This window comes from Oenanthe melanoleuca, chromosome 3 (assembly GCF_029582105.1).
Source record: "Oenanthe melanoleuca isolate GR-GAL-2019-014 chromosome 3, OMel1.0, whole genome shotgun sequence".
NCBI classification, from domain to species: Eukaryota; Metazoa; Chordata; class Aves; order Passeriformes; family Muscicapidae; genus Oenanthe; species Oenanthe melanoleuca.
This window is the reverse complement of record NC_079336.1, coordinates 33,877,147-33,892,165: the sequence shown is the minus strand read 5'-3', so window position 1 is coordinate 33,892,165 and position 15,019 is coordinate 33,877,147. Positions and strand designations below refer to the sequence as shown.

Sequence of the window (15,019 nt, the reverse complement as noted above, 5' to 3'; positions counted from 1 at the left end):
GCAATGTTTAGGAAGTGATGTGTGGGGCGCAGCATCCATCTGACTTTCTGGGCACTCACTCAGTTACTCGAGAGAGTGGATGTACCCCCAAGAGCATCACACAGACATGGCTGGCCCCAAGAACTGCTTGTTAGTAGTAGTTCTCCTACAAGTCTTTTCCAAACATGGGCCTATAAGTGACAGCCTCTGCTCAGTCATCATGCCACATACAACCAGACATCCCCCACATACCACAACATCTGTCTAGAAGCCAAGGTCCTCTTTTGAGCTCAGTGAACATGAAGTTGATTCTTCCAGGAGCCGGGATGGAGCTCTCTGAATCCTACACCCCTATAAAGCACAGACAGGGAGAAATGCCACATCCTGAGCTGTCTGGTCCAGAGCACTGATCAACTGATCACCGTGAGCACATTGGGGAATGGGTTATGTTGCCCAAGACTTCACAGTGACTTGGGGCTGTCAAACAACTGGATCTCCCTGCATTACAAAACAGAAGAATCAGCACAATACTGTCTTGCTATCAGATCCTTGGTGGGCTCACAACTTTCCCAATGTTTCTCTGCTAAAAACAATCTTATCTCAAAAATCTCCATGCACTGACTGCCAGAAATCATTTACTACCAAGAATAGCTCAGACATGGATCTCTGAATGGCTGAAATAGAGACGATCAAGACACATTCATGACAGCAAGGCTGTTATGAAATAGAATTATTCTCTGGAATAGCTCTAGACTTCAAATATTTAGGGCCAGAAAATTAAAGCTAACTAAATACTGATCCATGCAATTTAGCAACAGCAACAAGGCAGCAGGGCCATTTTAGATCCATTTGCTGAGAAAATGTCCTAACTAGTGGAGATGCTCTTCTGCATTCATGATGTCCTCTCCTCCTTCCAAAAGCCTGTCAACAGAAGTTGGCAATAAGACAAATATAACTAAGATGTTTGAGGAGATAGCATATCAACAAGACCTAATCACACATGCAAGTCATCAACAAACATTTCAGCTGGGAAAACTAACCAAATTTGGCAGGTGAAGCCTTTTTTGCCCTTAGGACTATGCTTGAAACTAATAATTTGCAGTTATAAGCCCAGTTGGACACATCACTACCTCAGATTTACAGCACCAGGTATGATGGAGCTCAGGAAGCATTTTGATAACACTCTCAGGCACATTGTGTGGTTTTGGGATGATCCTGTGCAGGGCCAGGAATTGGATTTCAATGATCTTTGTAGGTCCCTCCCTAATCAGGAGATTCCATTAAATGGTCCTTGTGGGTCCCTTTCCCATTCCGGATAGTCAAGAATTCTATCATTATAAATTCAGGCAAGTAGGAAAACTTGCACAAACCCTGAACAACTGAACTTTATTCCATTCACAAAATAAAAGCATGAAGAAGAGAGCATCTGAAATTGTCCATGATTGCACACATTCAAAAATATAAGCAATTCCAAGGATTCCTAAATACAGTCTTGTCATAGAAATTTTGCACCCACTTGTTAAAATTTTTATCTGATGCCCTAGCAGCATCCTGTGAGTAATTCCTATCTTTAGGAACTACATGGATCTTATATTTTTGCCCTGATTGAACTATATTTTTCATAAATGGAGCACAGTCATAGTTTTTTGGGTTTTTTTTCCCCAAAGCAGACTGAGTTGGATTTGGGGAGATGAACATAGGAGCACACAAATCTTAAGAAACTCTCTCCAGGCTTCTGGCTATCTGTTGATAGTCCATTTTCTCTCCAATAGTGTCACAAAATATCTGTAATAGTACACTAAGGTAGTGTAAACATACTATGTTTCAATGCTGCAGTCAGTGCTTTCTTTTACACAAAGTACTCAATCTAAGGTCGAAGGTAAGGAAACTACTAGTTAAAGAAATAGAAATGAAACATTGTTTTCTCTCCTTTTTGCCTTGTTAGGTGCCCCCCAAGCTTGCCATTCTTCTTGTGCATACTCCTTTCTTGTCACAATACAGTGACAAGCAATTCAGATTTTCTCTCTGCAACCCTGACCACTTTACCCACATCAGCAATCTCACAGCCCTGACCAGGTGTGATCACCCCTCTTGGTACTCACAGAGCCCAAAGCCATCTTGGTGCTGCTCCCAGCTTCTACCTATTTACTAACAGAGGTATGTTTGTGTCAATTATAACTGCCATGCTATGAATCACTGAAAGATACAGCACAGCAGTTGAGTGTGGAGATTTCTAGGAATAAGACATCTTTCTTGTGCTGCTGACCTCTCTCTCTTTCTGAAATGCTTGTGGATTACTGATTTGAAGAACCCATTTTTTATTGTATTCACCAAGCTAGATGCATGCTGATTCCAGGTAATGAGATCTCCTCATTCAGATTCCTAAAAGTGTAAAACAAACTACACATTCTTGCAGCTCTTTGTAATACAATCAGTTACATATCTGTGTGTGTAAAATACTGTTCATCTGCATTTTTTACCTGTAGTATGCAGTGATGGAAGATGGTTATTCAGAGTAGTTGCTGCATTCTCATTGAAGAAGGCAGCTGACAACCTGGTTCAGTTCACATCAAGCATGCCAATAAGACTTACAGATGATCATTGTTGACACACTGTTAACTCTTAGTCACGATACTTACTGTGCTCTGTGTGAGATAATGACAGGTTTGAACCTACACCGTTGATAATAATATGGGGTTTGTCATGTATTTCAGAAGGAACAGAATGAGGAGGGCATCATTCTTTGTTCATTATTGTTTCAGCTAAGTGAGAGGAATCATGTAGGGCACTGACTGGAACAGTTCAGTGTAAAGCCTTCACCCTTCCCAACTCATGCTGGTGACTAGTTGCTGACATGATTAACTAGTGACCTAGATATTGTAGGATGACAAGAAATGTCCATGCTGCATGGAAACATCTTTGTTTTTCTACAGCATTTCTTGCATCCCCTCTGGCAGCCAGTGTTCGTTGTCTGAAGATGAATACCAGACTTAATCAGCTTGGCCTTGCACAGCAACCTCCATGTTCCCATAAATATGGAAAGTGCATTTCAGCTTCTCCCTACCAGACTGGATGCAATATCTGTGTGAATACCCACCAGACTGCTCCCTCCTTGCAGCCTCCACAGAATTAATTCCATGCTTACCATACTTGCAGCACAGTGCTACAGTCTGTCTCCTCCATGATCCCAGGCTTCCAGCAGAGTTGACCAGGCAGTCTTCAACTGGCAAAGTGAGTGGAAAAACAGAGTGGTGGAAATATGTAAAGAAGTCAAGGAGGTGTAGGGGCTGTTTTATCTACCATGGGAACAGCTGCAGGATGGCTGCTTATCTGTCCCTCCCAACCTGCATGAAGAATGAATTCTCTAATGCATCAGAGCCAAAGAAACTTTGTGTACCTGTATTTAATATGAAGAAAGAGTGACAGTGTCACTTTTGATTGCAGGCTGAAACACAGCTGTTTTCACTAAAGCCCAAATAATTATGTAAGGAGTGAGAGTCACGAAACCTCTGATAGGAGGCATAGTCTGAGAATGTAGGGCTCAAATCCTAAGAACAGGATGGGGTTGTGTTTATGCAGGTAGGTAGGTAGGTAGTGAGAAATGTGATTCAGATGTTTTTATGAGGCAGATCCATATAACTACAAACTGGGTAAGGCTGCCAGATTTCTGTGCAGTTCCATTGTGCTTTAGGGAATTGTCACACCCCTGATGCTGTACTGGAGAGGAAGAAGGTGACTTCTCCCCTAGGGGAAGTCCAGCTTGTCATGCAACAGCACCCATATTTTCCCAACCAAAAGCTGCACCAGCCACTTTGCCAGGATGGGAAAGCCACACCCCATCTGCAGAAAATAGAGGGTATTGCAACAAACATCCCTTAAAAAAATGCACAGCTCATAATGGCTGCAGGCTGCAGCAGGCCAGTTTCTATCCTTCAATTAGTGATCTTCCAAATGACTCACCAGTGAGCATTACATCAAAGACCTGCAATCTGCAAAGGCCATATCTAAGTATTCATTGACAGGACAGGTAGCACTACTTTTTTGGAGGTTGCCCAACTTCTCTTTATAAGGTCCCATTTTCTGTTTCCTTACATCTCTGCCAACCCTTGGTCAGTTCCAGTTCACATGTTTCAAGCTTAGTGTCTGCTGACAGCTCATTGTCTGCTAGTTGGGTTTGATGATTTGGTTTGGTTGAGTTTGGGGCAGATATCTTATTCTCTGTTTAACCAGTTTAGCTGTTTCCAAGAGAGGTTTGTCAAAAACAAAGAAACAAAGAAAGACAGAAACAAGCAAAAACAACATAAAAAATGTTGTGGATTTCTTCCTATAATTGCTTCTTGTGGCAGAGAAGTGAAATTTGTCAGGCAGATGGTCCTCAGGTCATGAATCCACCAGGAAAGCCTATGCTAGTGATGCTTCAGCTAATCAGATTGTCTTGAAGCTTGGTCTTTCCATACAGTTACTGACTGTGCCACACTGGTGACAATATCATCAGGAGTAGCGTTTGACCATCTCAAAAAGACAGAACTAAACTGAGCAGGGCACAAGTATCAGGCATGGGGAAGCAGGCTTGCAGGCAAGAACCTATCATCAGTGTGCAGTTGCAGTCATTGAGTGATCCACTCATTCCCTGAAAAGGTAAAAACTACTTGGGCCAAATCAAGAGAACAACCTGTGAGTGAATCTGTTGTTGCTATCTGCTTCTGTCATCATTATTTTTTACATACAGCAAAATGAGCCCTGCCAATTTGTACAAACTAATTTAGTTTTAAGTACATTACGGATACTCCAGGTAAATATGTGGGAATGATAAGCATGTGGCTGTTGCTTGGGCTTGGGAGACTGTTAAACCAGAGAGCCACCATCAATCAACCAATCAATCCATCAATCAATCAATTAGCATTGATTAATTAAAGGGAAGAAGAATGACAGCAAAGACACTGTAATCCTGTTTTCTGAACAATAAAACTGAGCATGTGTAAGCTCCAATCATTACTGAGCCATGGGCACTGCAGTATGAGATGTCTGGAGAGGGATCAGTGGTAGGAATAGCCATGGGGAAGATACAGCAGTGAGACCAGGCAACTATGTGAAGGTAACAGTAATGAAAGAGTACGGATGATAGAAGTTAGAGGCTAAAGCAAAGGAAAGGGAGTAAAGCAAGGGAGATAGGCTTGGAGGGGGACCAGTCCAAGTGTACAGGAGGATCCTCTACACTTCCCACTCTCCTCCTTCAAGGTCTAGAGAAGCTTTTTCCTACTTCCCCAGCCTATCCCACTTGCTCCAAGGCATAATGAGTGCCCTTGCCACTTCCAGACTGTAGAGGGGGTACAGGCTACCCCATTGGGGTACAGGCTGGCTCCCTTAGCTGCACAAGGGAGGGGATGTAGCTTGGGATGTCCGATGGGATGTAGCCTGGACAGGTATTTACAGCACCAGAGGGCACGAGACAGCAAGGAGCAGGTGTTAACTGGGTCCTTGTGACTACAGAGTTAGAGGGGTAGGAACAGGGGGCTGAGTTGGAAAAGTAGACAGGAGGGACCATACATCATGAGTGTAAGATGTCAGAGTGGCAATCTCAAAAAGCGTGCCTACTTTCTTCATTCTCTCTCTGTAACTGACTTGGAGTAAATCTCAAAATATCTGGCTTCTGGGATTTCTCTCCTTGCTCTGTCAAACCAAGAAAATAAGACTAGAATACAAATTCAACTTACCCCCTCTACCAACTCTGGCTCACTGAACTGTACGTCCATACCATTCATACCCCAAACATGCCTTTGCAAAACACTTTAGGGAAGAGGGAACCACTAGAGTTTTTTAACTTCACAAGTGTGGTGAAACTTGTGCTGTTGGTCTGTATAGTCAGCACCCATTTATACCCCTAGAAGCAGCAAGACATAGGGTAAACCTTTCAGCCATTGTACCATCTCTACTTCCCTGGTATATGTCACTGAAGTCATTGCTCTCAGTTGATGTCCTGCCTTCTGTTAACAACCCCGGTGGCAAGAAGGCCCAGAGGCACTCCCTGTGACACAAATCTCTGCACTAATATGATCATTTGAACGCTGGAAAAATCAGGCTTCCTTTTTCCCTCTGTGTCCTTGTGCTCTGAAATTAGATTTCCTTAGATGTAGGGTAATTAATATGAGTCCTCTCTTCAAAAAAAAGCACATCAGGCTACACACTTTACTCTTCAGCTGCAAACTGAGAGAATTATTAGAGCCTTCCTAAACAGCTTGTTCAAAACCCAGTCTCAGGGCTCTAATGGACATTGAAGAGAAGCAGCTGTGGCCAAAGCAGACTCCTAGCCTGGGAAATACCCTACCTGGCATGATGATTTATGAATGTGTTCAGAGGAAGACTTTCAATTGTTCCCTAGCTACATAGACACCTTCCTCTTTCTACCTACAAATTAGATCCTTTAAATCCCCCATTTAAGTTCTTTCCCACTAAACATTTTAGTCGGGCTAAATGGGGTTTTATCCTTGGGTTTTGTCACAGTAACTGCTCAGAGCAATAGTGGCCTCCTTTGCAAAGGTCATTGCTAAACTGGCCTCCTTTGCAAAGGCCTTTCAGCTAAATTAGCTGCTTTAGGTCTGACAGCCCCTCATTTAAACTCACTTTCCTACTGCTCAGCTTGAGTTTCACAGCAAGCTGGGCCTCCAAGAGTGAAATGATGTGATCTACCAATCACACCAGAGATTAGAAACACCTTGTTCTGGAAAGAAAACTAAAAAAAAAAATACGAGGATGTATATGAAAAAAAGTATTCAGAAAACCTTGATGTGTCATCTTAATCGTCTTCCTATTCATGAATGTACTTGAAACCTCTCACAAGGTTATGATAAGGAGTTGTTCACCAGTGTTACAAGAAGACAAAGCGTTCTGTTTTTTTCCAAGCAGCAAGTTACAACATGAAAGCGAACTTGGTGTGCAGAACACTTTTCACCTCCACGTTCCCATCCAGAACTGTATTTTCCCTTGATAAATGATGAACTACGTCCTACAGCTGTGCTACATATTTCAGACTAACAAGGGCAGAAGTAAGGTCACAGCAATTCTAGAGCACTGTCTATTGAGACAAAGGGACTCAGGCTTGTGTCATGTGCTCTGTGTTTCATGCAGCATAAATTTAAACTGTTTCCCAAATCCCTTGTTTTCCTGGGGACATGGCAACAGTTTATGTACACTGAAGACAGAGACATGGCCAGCTTATGTGTTCTTCTCTTCCTCTACCAAACATTATCTTGTTCCTTTAAACCCAGCTTAACCTTACTTAGGTTCCTGTTTCTTTGGGGCACATACACCAACAAGAGAAGTGAAAGCAGCTATTTCTGTTCCTTTCTACTGCTCTGAGCAGTTCCCGAATGCTTGAAAGTGAATAAGAGCCAGAGACACCTCCAAGAGGATGACTGAATCTCTAGTTCCAGTTCAAAACAAACGGGATCCTTGAAATAAACCTCTGGTGTGAAATTTCTCGTCCTCATCTAGTAACAGGAGTTTGATCTGCTGCCAGCAACCTATGGTCAGACTGTGCAAGAGCTGAACATTGAACTTGGGATTCATGTCACTGAACACTGCAGTCTGAAAAATTCAGATGGTCATCTAGGCCTCCTCAGCACACAGTGCAGACAGACAGAGTTCATCACATCCCTTTTATACCTACTTTGGGCTGGTACAGATTGTTCCTGGAAGGCATCTCTTTGTCTCCATATGGCGTGAAGACTGGTATGAGCTAGATGCTGAGCTATCAGGCTGGGGTTAGGTGAGAGGCACTGAAATCATCTTAACATCTGTGCTTCTCTGGGTTTTTTGTCCATCTGGGCATTTATATCTAGGATCCCCTGATGCTGTCAATTCCAAAGCATTCAGAGAAATGATAGTGATGTCTCTAGTGATCTCGTATCTCTGTTGCTTTCTGGCTGTTTTTGTTTTCAGGAAGTTACTTCCCTTCAACCATGAACATGATTCTAGAATTACAAAGATGATGGAGGAAAAAAAGGGGAGGTTACCTCTCCCCCACTCTTAATGGCATCTGAAAAATTTCCAAAAGCTGCTCTTAAATGAGTAGGGCTGTGAGCAATGTAACTGGTGACTCCTGATTTCCTATGGATTCCTGTTTACAGTTAAATTCTCTGGTGCTTAATAATGTACAAATGCCAATTACAGCTTCTCTGGCACTTGGAGAGGTCTAATGATCCACTCCCACGTAAAGTGTCTGGTGTCAGATCTGAGTTCTGCCTGGGCTTTTCCTCCAGTGACGGCATACACATAATATGTCTCTTCTAAGAGAGACATCTGTTTTCCTGACTGGAATTGAGTATGAGTTCAAAGACCTGAGTGGAATGACAGCAAAACACAGCCAGTCTTCCAGTAAGCAGCAAGCCCCTTGAAAACTCAAAGAGAATCCATTTATATTGCAAGGAAGTAAACTAAGAATGGAAATACTTTTCCTTCTGTACAACTTTCAATTAAAACTTTTCTTCATCTCTGTCTCTTTTTCCCATTACATCACACCTCTGAAGGCACAGACCTGGCAGATGGCAAAAAAAGACTAGTTGTTTTTGTTATTATTTAGATATAGAGCACCTTAATGTATGCTAGTAACTGTTGAGTTGGGTGGAGAAGCTTCCTGATGGAAAATTGTACCTCCCTTTGAAAAAAAAAAAAAAGAAAGAAAGAAAGAAAAGAGGAGGTACTTGGAAAGATAAAGGGCAATTCAGTCCTTTGAATGCTCATATCATAAAACTGAATATGAAATAATTACCATAAATGAGGCAACTAGTTCCTACACCCTCTGCAACCTGGATGACATCCTTCTGTGTCATCAAAATATAAGTTACTTGCAGAAAATACATCACTTACTACCTTATCTCAGTTACTCAAGCTCACACATACAAAAGAAGAAGACCAAAGTCTTCTAAATTAGTTATCTCTACAAAGAAATTTAACTCTGCAAGGATTTTAAGTCTATTTCTTTCTCCAAAACTACTGGCACTAGGAGAGGCGTGATTTTATCCTTAAACAGGGTGTTCCTTAGGCTCTCTGCCAATTTAATTGGCTTATTCATATCCTTCCCTTCCAGATTACCTCAGGGTGATTTACATGTTGGAGGCCTATAAACACTGATGAATCAGTACATGAAAACCAAAAACATTGTTCAGTGCTACATATGACAGGGTCCTCACCAGTTTTTGCCCCCAAATTAATTGTTCTCACTGGAACAACCAAACATGTCATCAACCTCTGACATCATTCTAATGCTAAACAGAAAGAAGAGTTGCTAAAATACAATGGCACTACTGCAATTTGGTTTTTACCAGTTTTTCCAGGTATTCCATAGGAGCAAGCAACAGGTGAGGTTTTCAAATGAGAAAATACAGATGTTCCCAGTCTGGTTTCTTCAGCTGACTGGCCATTTTGAAGACTGTCTCCTCCTGATTTTCCATCAATAAATCACTGAGCTCTAAAGAAATGCAAGGAAAAAGACAATTTAATTTCCTCTCTCTGAGAAACATAGCTTTTGTTGTAGCAGTTCAACATCTACACAAATACGACTTTATTTAGAAGAGATGGTGGACTTCTAGTGAATTCAAAACAATTTCCTTCACATGTTAAACCTGAACTACACCTCTAGGAAATATTTTGCAGGCCAATTAAGGACAATTTTACCTCCACCAAATACAGAAACAAGCAAGGATTTGTATTCATGAAAAAAGAAAGAGCTGAAAGAGGTTCATTTTGCCTTTTTGTTGATTGAAGTCTTAGATTTGCATGTATCTCCTTTTTGTGACATGAACACTTTCACAGAATCATAGAATGGTTTGGGTCAGAAGTCACTTTAAAGATCATCTAGTTCCAGCTCCACTAGACCCCATCCAACCTGATAAAATGGTTTTGATAAAATGCACTAGAAAGCTTTACAGAACACACTTCTCTACAACTTTGGTAATAATTTAATATATTTAGACGCAGTATTATCACAAAAAGCAGTCACTCCATCATCCTCTAGGGAATTACCATACCTCATATTCAAACACATTACCTTTCCTCCTTAAATTATATGTCCCTGCAGTGCCTCTCCTAAGCAAGCAACCTGCTTTTAGACCAGACCTATTGCTGGTATACAGCCACTCATGGAAATACAGCAGCCTTCCAGTAAGTTCCTACTTTGCTTTCCAAAAAAATCTCCATTAACACCAATCTCCCAAAGATCATCAACCAGCACTTTTTAATCCATTTCACAGTAAGATTTCCATAATGTCTTTAAAAGCCACAGATTGCTTCATAAGGCATTCCAGTACTTGTTTTCACAAGGACTTTGTGAAAACTTATATCAGCTGCTAATAAACTCAGTACTCTTAATAACAGAGTCCATACACTTAAATACCTGCTGGAGGATGAACACTCCTCTACCATTACAGCTGAAATATTACAAAGTCCAGCACTTTTAAAACAGTACAAATGCCTTAAAACTAGTTTCCCTGTTTGCACTGGCAGTTGTGGTTACAGGTGTCATGCACTTACTAGCTCTGCTTAGATATTAAAACTTGCACTCAAATTCACTCATATTTGCATTCACTGACTGTGTTTATCTACAAAAAATCTGCAATACACTTGTCATGCCCAAAACATGTTCATACAGAAGTTCTAAGCAACATCACAGAATTATTACAGCCCATATATGTAAATGCAAGTGAGCCACTGCATGAAGTTTTTAATATGTAATACAGGAAAGCAAATGCGTAATGAAATAGTGGGAAGAATGAGGGATGAACTCCCTAGAATTATAGCATATATATACATAATTTTTATAAACAGATGGAATGTTTCATTCCTACTCAATACTTTAAAAACACAAACCAGTAAATAGAATTCAGATCCCACAAGAAGTCCATTTGAGGACTTGATCATTTAGAGTTATAGAGAAGCATTGCCCAACCAAGGGAAATAAACAGAGCCCACACTTGAGGCTCACTGCAGGAAAGTGGAGAGCTGGCAGCCCTTTGAATTCCTCCTCTTTGATCCACAATGAAAAAGGATAATAAGGGTGTGCGTACTCACCCTTGTCTAGTTTTCACCTTCTTCAAGAAAAGGAGCTATGCTGATTCAGGGCTCTAGCTGTGGCCCAGGAGAATTTTGTCCTTATACTCCCCACACTTTAAAACAATGATTTAAAAGTTCTCAAGATTTTCTCTCCCTTTCCTTAATTCAATCAATTCTAGTAACAGACGCTTCTTTGTTGCTTGTCACCAAAGTATTTTAAGCACTTTGAATCCTCTCTCGTTTTAGACTTGTTTCTAAAGGAGTCAGATCTGACCTTCAGCTCTTTGTTTTTCTTTCAAAACCTTATTGAACGAGTTGTGCTCCTCTGCATTCACTTCAAGGACACCACATTTTCTTTTGTCATGATAACTCTCACAGTGGAATGTCTCAAACCATCAAATGCAAAAAATAAAACTATCTTTTCATTTATTATTTTTAATAGCATCCCTATGGCTGACCACTCAAAAGGACATGCTAGGGGTCACAATGCAGAAAATGGGGCCAAACCCTTGCAAATTGCAGCTCAGCCAAGAAAAGCAGGAATCCAGGAATGTTCAGTTTATGACTCTCTATTTACACCTTATGCTGCAACAAGGATTGACAGCTGCAGTAGGTCTGGCCTGCTCAGTCACAGTGGGCTCTTTTTCCTATAACATTAAATGTAAGCACATGTTTTGTGAGCATGGGTATTGTATAGGAAACCTGCTTCTGCTTCCACCCAAGTCCACAGGAAAACAAAACAGACTAGGAGCCAGAGCTTTCCTTTCTTCACTTTTATTTAAATGTCAGTGTTTCATGTGGTTGTTTATTAAATCATAATAACACAATAATGCCCAGAGGCTCCAATTAAGACTGGGAAGTCGCTGCAGTGGGATTGTGCAAAGGCAGAGGAAGGGGCTGGGAGTTGGATGGCTCCCCAGCGGCGGGAATCAGGGGTTGGGAGCTGGCTCCTCTCGGCAGGAGGAGCCTTTTGTTTGCGTGGGAGTTTGATGCTACTTTGGTTTTGGGGTTTTATTCATTTGGGGTTTCTTTAATGTCAAGACACAGAGCAACCAGGAAGACATACAAAGAGGTTTTCTTCAAAGTAGCTGAGGGAATAAGAAGAGTACATGTAGCTGTATATGCTAATTCTTATTAATTAAAGCCAGAGTGCTGTGCTGGAGCTGTGCACAGGCTTTATTAGCTAATATTAAAACAAAGGCTTGATCGCCTTCCACAGAAATTTGGCCTTGGCAAAGCTCTGTTTGCTGCAGTGGAGCTACTCCTCACTTCACACCAGTGTGAGCACAGGATCAGGCCAGGAGCCCTCCGAAAGGAATCAAAAGCCGATAACAAAACAAAAGGACAAACAGGAGGCACGCAGGGAGGACAGTCCTAAGGAGAGGGATATGAACAAGCACATTGCTCTCGGCAGAAAGCAACTGACAAAAACTGTCTAGTCAGTCTCTGTTCTCTCTGTTTTGTTATAAAACAGGACTTGTTTTTATTACAGAGGAACAGGATGTATTTCAGAAGAAGAATCTGAGCTGGATAGGTGTTATGGCACAAGTACATTTTATGGGGAGATTCAAATGAAGGCAGTGTGGATTTGGTTCACAAGACGGGTGCAGTTGTTCCAAACTTAAAGAAAAAAGGGCAGTCTGAGTGAAAGTCCTCTGAGGAAAGCCAGAGGAGGGAATGAAGAAGGGAAGAAAGTTATTAGAGGAAAGCTGGACTGAACCAGAATGTGTGGGATTGACACAAACCCCAAATTAATGCATCAGCAGAAGAATGCCGGGCCCCAAAGGTGAGGCCTGAAAGCAAAGGAATGAACTACCCAAGAATGTCCAAGAAGGGGCACAAAGGTGATTAAATGCTCCTAGTTAGTGAGGAAAAAGGTGAGGAGGGCAGTGAAAACTTTTTCTCCTGAAATGGTGAAGAGAGACCCTGAACTGTGGGTGGAAAGGAGAAACTAAAGATTCCCTGGGAGAGAGTTCTAGAAAGCTGGTAACTTATGAGCATCTTCAGGCTAGAGGTGACCTAAGCCTGGGGAAGCATTTTGGAAACAAGGTCTGAGGTGGGGTAACAGGTCGTTGTAAATACTTCACAGAACAACCATGACCTAAAACCAGCTTTTATATGAGAGAGAAAAAGGAGCAGATCAGCTTAAAGGATGACAGAATTAGCAGAAGTGATGGAGAAAGGACAAGGAATGGGTTTGCTAACAGAAGATAGGTGCTGTCTTTTGTTTTATGAATGGAAAAGATGTGCTAAATAAGAAGTACTGTACAGGATTGGCAGAGGGGAACAGAGAGGTGATTGATCAGAGGGAGAGAAGGAGGTTCAGCCATAGGTGTGTATAGATGGTAGAGCACACATACATAGCACCTTGCTTGGGAGACCAAGGAGCATCCTGGAGGGTCAGCTGCAGCAGGAAGAAAGAAGTTTTTGAGAATAAAATGTAGCCAGGTACTATCTGAAAAGAACAGAAGGATGGAAAAGACAGGTAAGATAGTGACAGAGGAGTTGAACATTTAAAAAATGATCTGGGAAAATGGGAGTTTTAACTCAAGTCCCCAGTTCTTCATTGTTCTATGCAGAAATTTGAGTTTAATAAAAGCAAAATTTCCTGGCTTCCATGCAAAATTTCCAAAGAGGCAACAGGAGAAAGTACCTGCCCATTTCTTATGTGTTGCAAGTGAACACAATGAACAGTATCTCAAGCCTCCTCCTAGTCCTGAGGAAGTCAATAAGAGATAGTTAATGTATAGGTTAGTTGTCACTCTGTCCTGTGCTGGCTTGTTCACTAACATATTGGCACAGAGAAAAACTGACCATTACCATACCTCAGCCCAACACAGCTGTGTAAGCTCACAGAGGATCCAGGCTCCAGTCCACTGAAAAAGAGATGTTCACAGCTCAGCATATTTTACTTCAATGGCTCTTAATTTACATGTTCAGTATTACTCACATTATTAATACTTGGCCTTGGTAATTTTTTTCACCATTCCAGCTCAATATATTTTTAGTTGACTCAATACTACACTCCAATTAATATGCAATACCATGCTGCTCTTTTACCCTTAGAATCAATTATGAAAAGTTCTTTTACAAAGATGTAAGAGAACATTTTGGAAAAAAAGTCTTTTCATAAGAAGTACAGTGTTCCCTTCTGCTAAAGCACTGCACCAGTTTTGTGGATTTGTTTCTTTTTTTGTTGTTTTTTTTAAGATCAATAGCAAAGCAGAATTTAACATGGCACAGTATTTGTCCAAAATCCAGGCAGGGAAATTTACATGTGAAGTTTAAAAATGTGAATTCTTAACAATAGTAAAAGGGAGGAAGAAAACTGATAGGCACAATGTAAATGTTTGTTATAAAAATGTTTGACATTGGGGGGTAAGGGTATTCAGGACACGGTGATGTAAGGCAATCTCTCTTGAGGTTGCAGTAGCATTTTCAGTACCTCATGACACTGCCCTCCTTATACCATCACTTTTTCAGGGGATCCTACACAGGTTGTGACTAACAACAGATAGAAATGCGTATGATCCACGCTTTGCTAGTTGATGCTTTCCTGAAATCATTGAGGTAATTGCAGTAGTCAGAGGTGCAAAATTTTACTCAGTGCTTCCTAATTATTCTATAACCAGGTCTGTTAGCACAATTCATGCATATACACCAGTGAGTTTAGTAATTTTCTTTTTATAGCTTCAATATATTATTCTGAATACAGGTGAACTGACTCAAATGGGTTATTCCTGCTTCACATCCTTTCAAGCTGTCACATTTTAACTCCAGCCAGCAGCTAAGTACCACACAGCCACTCCCCTGGTGGGATGGGGGAGAGAATTGGAAAGGTAAAAATGAGAAAACTCAACAGAATTTTCTGAGATAAAGACACCTTAATAGGGAAAGCAAAAGCTGCGCACGCAAGCAATGCGAAACAAGGAAGTTATTCACTGCTTTCTGTGGGCAGGCAGGTGTTCAGATATCCCCAGGAAAGCAGGGCCCC

General features: G+C 41.3%; 1 long non-coding RNA gene across 1 annotated transcript in view; it reads right to left on the bottom strand.

Moving 5' to 3' along the window:
* Positions 1-13,965, bottom strand: part of LOC130251292 (uncharacterized) — a 30,950-nt gene extending 16,985 nt beyond the window's left edge. The window contains exons 1-3 of the long non-coding RNA XR_008840124.1: positions 13,851-13,965; positions 9,300-9,445; positions 3,125-3,202 (exon numbers count right to left, since the gene is read on the bottom strand). This is a non-coding gene — a long non-coding RNA (uncharacterized LOC130251292). The remainder of the gene's footprint in view (positions 1-3,124; positions 3,203-9,299; positions 9,446-13,850) is intronic.
* Between the last annotated feature and the right edge of the window lie 1,054 nt (positions 13,966-15,019).